This window comes from Danio rerio, chromosome 6 (genome assembly GCF_049306965.1).
Source record: "Danio rerio strain Tuebingen ecotype United States chromosome 6, GRCz12tu, whole genome shotgun sequence".
Lineage (NCBI taxonomy): Eukaryota > Metazoa > Chordata > Actinopteri > Cypriniformes > Danionidae > Danio > Danio rerio.
The window spans coordinates 10901718-10906348 of record NC_133181.1 but is presented as its reverse complement, the minus strand read 5'-3'; positions in this window follow the sequence as shown (position 1 = coordinate 10906348).

Genomic DNA, 4631 nt, shown 5'->3' with positions numbered 1-4631 from the left:
TGCCTCTTCTCTGTCATAGTTCATTTTAAGGATTTCCAGGTTAATGAGAAGAACAGAACTAGCCTTGCTTGAGTTGGCATTCATTTATGGGACAGCAGCTTTTCCAAACTCATCAATTTAGCCCACTAAATCAACAGCCCACTAAAATATGTCATTATTTATCATGGTCCAGGATCAACATAAGTGAATTTATATATATGATGGTCCAGGATCAACATCAGTGAATTTATAAATTGATGGTCCAGGATCAACATCAGTGAATTTTTATATTGATGGTCCAGGATCAACATCAGTGAATTTTTATATTGATGGTCCAGGATCAACATCAGTAAATTTATATATTGATGGTCCAGGATCAACATCAGTGAATTTATAAATGGATGGTCCAGGATAAACATCAGTAAATTTATAAAATTATGGTCCAGGATCAACATCACTGAATTTATATATTGATGGTCCAGGATCAACATCAGTGATTTTATATATGATGGTCCAGGATCAACATCAGTAAAGTTATATATTGATTATCCAGGATCAACATCAGTGAATTTATATATTGATGGTCCAGGATCAACATCAGTGAATTTATATTTTGATGGTCCAGGATCAACATCAGTGAATTTATATATTGATGGTCCAGGATCAACATTAGTGAATGATGGTCCAGGATCAACATCAGTGAAGTTATATATTCATGGTCCAGGATCAACATCAGTGAATTTGTATATTGATGGTCCAGGATCAAGATTAGTGATTTTATATATTGATGGTCCAGGATCAACATCAGTTTATTTTTATATTGATGGTCCAGGATCAACATCAGTGAATTTATATATTGATGGTCCAGGATCAACATCAGTGAATTTATATTTTGATGGTCCAGGATCAACATCAGTGAATTTAAATACTGATGGTCGAGGATCAACATCAGTGAATTTATATATTGATGGTCCAGGATCAACATCAGTTTACTTTTATATTGATGGTCCAGGATCAACATCAGTGAATTTATATATTGATGGTCCAGGATCAACATCAGTGAATTTATATATATGATGGTCCAGGATCAACATCAGTGAATTTATATATATGATGGTCGAGGATCAACATCAGTGAATTTATATATTGATGGTCCAGGATCAACATCAGTTTACTTTTATATTGATGGTCCAGGATCAACATCAGTAAATTTATTTATTGATGGTCCAGGATCAACATCATTGAATTTATATTTTGATGGTCCAGGATCAACATCAGTGAATGATGGTCCAGGATCAACATCAGTAAATTTATATATTGTTGGTCCAGGATCAACATTAGTGAATGATGGTCCAGGATCAACATCAGTGAATTTAAATACTGATGGTCCAGGATCAACATCAGTGAATTTATATATTGATGGTCCAGGATCAACATCAGTGAATTTATATTTTGATGGTCCAGGATCAACATCAGTGAATTTATATATATGATGGTCCAGGATCAACATCAGTGAATTTATATATTGATGGTCCAGGATCAACATCAGTAAATTTATATATTGATGGTCCAGGATCAACATCAGTGAAGTTATATACTGATGGTCGAGGATCAACATCAGTGAAGTTATATATTGATGGTCCAGGATCAACATAAGTGATTTTTTTTATTGATGGTTCAAGATCAACATCAGTAAATTTATAAATTGATGGTCCAGGATCAACATCAGTGAATTTATATACTGATGATCCAGGATCAGTATCAGTAAATTTATATATTGATGGTCCAGGATCAACATCAGTGAATTTATATATTGATGGTCCAGGATCAACATCAGTGAAGTTATATACTGATGGTCCAGGATCAACATCAGTAAATTTATATATTGTTGGTCCAGGATCAACATTTGTGAATGATGGTCCAGGATCAACATCAGTAAATTTATATATTGATAGTCCAGGATCAACATCAGTGAATGATGGTCCAGGATCAACATCAGTGAATTTAAATACTGATGGTCCAGGATCAACATCAGTGAATTTATATACTGATGGTCCAGGATCAACATCAGTGAATTTAAATACTGATGGTCCAGGATCAACATCAGTGAATGATGGTCCAGGATCAACATCAGTGAATTTATATATTGATGGTCCAGGATCAACATCAGTGAATTTATAGATTGATGGTCCAGGATCAACATCAGTGAATGATGGTCCAGGATCAACATCAGTGAATTTATATTTTGATGGTCCAGGATCAACATCAGGAAATGATGGTCCAGGATCAACATCAGTGAATTTATATATTGATGGTCCAGGATCAACATCAGTGAATTTATAGATTGTTGGTCCAGGATCAACATTAGTAAATGATGGTCCAGGATCAACATTAATGAATTTTTAAATTGATGGTCCAGGATCAACATTAGTGAATTTATATATTGATGGTCCATGATCAACATTAGTGAATTTAAATACTGATGGTCCAGGATCAACATCAGTAAATTTAAATACTGATGGTCCAGGATCAACATCAGTGAATTTATATACTGATGGTCCAGGAACAACATCAGTTTATTTTTATATTGATGGTCCAGGATCAACATCAGTTTATTTTTATATTGATGGTCCAGGATCAACATCAGTAAATTTATGAATTGATGGTCCAGGATCAACATCAGTGAGTTTATATATTGATGGTCCAGGATCAACATCAGTGAATTTATATATTAATGGTCCAGGATCAACATCAGTGAATTTATATTTTGATGGTCCAGGATCAACATCAGGGAATGATGGTCCAGGATCAACATCAGTGAATTTGTATATTGATGGTCCAGGATCAACATCAGTAAATTTATGAATTGATGGTCCAGGATCAACATCAGTAAATTTATAAATTGATGGTCCAGGATCAACATCAGTGAAATTATATATCGATGGTCCAGGATCAACATCAGTGAATTTATATACTGATGGTTCAGTATCAACATCAGTGAATTTATATATTGATGGTCCAGGATCAACATCAGTGAAGTTATATATTGATGGTCCAGGATCAACATCAGTGAATTTATATATTGATGGTCCAGGATCAACATCAGTGAATTTATATATTGATGGTCCAGGATCAACATCTGTGAATTTATATACTGATGGTCGAGGATCAACATCAGTGAAGTTATATATTGATGGTCCAGGATCAACATCAGTAAATATATTTTTAGGGTCCAGGATCAACATCATGGAATGATAGTCCATGATCAACATCAGTAAATTTATATATTGATGGTCCAGGAACAACATCAGTGAATTTATATATTGATGGTCCAGGATCAACATCAGTGAATTTATATACTGATGGTCCAGGATCAACATCAGTGAATTTGTATATTGATGGTCCAGGATCAACATCAGTGAATTTATATATTGATGGTCCAGGATCAAGATTAGTGATTTTATATATTGATGGTCCAGGATCAACATCAGTGAATTTATATATTGATGGTCCAGGATCAACATCAGTGAATTTATATACTGATGGTCCAGGATCAACATCAGTGAATTTATATATTGATGGTCCAGGATCAACATCAGTGAATTTATAGATTGATGGTCCAGGATCAACATCAGTGAAGTTATATACTGATGGTCCAGGAACAACATCAGTGAATTTATATATTGATGGTCCAGGATCAACATAAGTGAATTTAAATACTGATGGTCCAGGATCAACATCAGTGAATTTAAATACTGATGGTCCAGGAACAACATCAGTGAATTTATATATTGATGGTCCAGGATCAACATCAGTGAATTTATATTTTGATGGTCCAGGATCAACATCAGGGAATGATGGTCCAGGATCAACATAAGTGAATTTAAATACTGATGGTCCAGGATCAACATCAGTGAATTTATATTTTGATGGTCCAGGATCAACATAAGTGAATTTAAATACTGATGGTCCAGGATCAACATCAGTGAATTTATATACTGATGGTCCAGGATCAACATCAGTTTATTTTTATATTGATGGTCCAGGATCAACATCAGTGAATTTATATTTTGATGGTCAAGGATCAACATCAGTGAATTTATATTTTGATGGTCCAGGATCAACATCAGGGAATGATGGTCCAGGAACAACATCAGTGAATTTATATATTGATGGTCCAGGATCAACATCAGTGAATTTATATACTGATGGTCCAGGGTCAACATCAGTGAATTTGTATATTGATGGTCCAGGATCAACATCAGTGAATTTATATATTGATGGTCCAGGATCAAGAATAGTGATTTTATATATTGATGGTCCAGGATCAACATCTGTTTATTTTTATAATGATGGTCCAGGATCAACATCAGTTTATTTTTATATTGATAGTCCAGGATCAACATCAGTGAATTTATATATCGATGGTCCAGGATCAACATCAGTGAATTTATATATCGATGGTCCAGGATCAACATCTGTGAATTTATATATTGATGGTCCAGGATCAACATCTGTGAATTTATATATTGATGGTCCAGGATCAACATCTGTGAATTTATATTTTGATGGTCCAGGATCAACATCAGGGAATGATGGTCCAGGATCAACATCAGTGAAGTTATATATTGATGGTCCAGGAACAACATCAG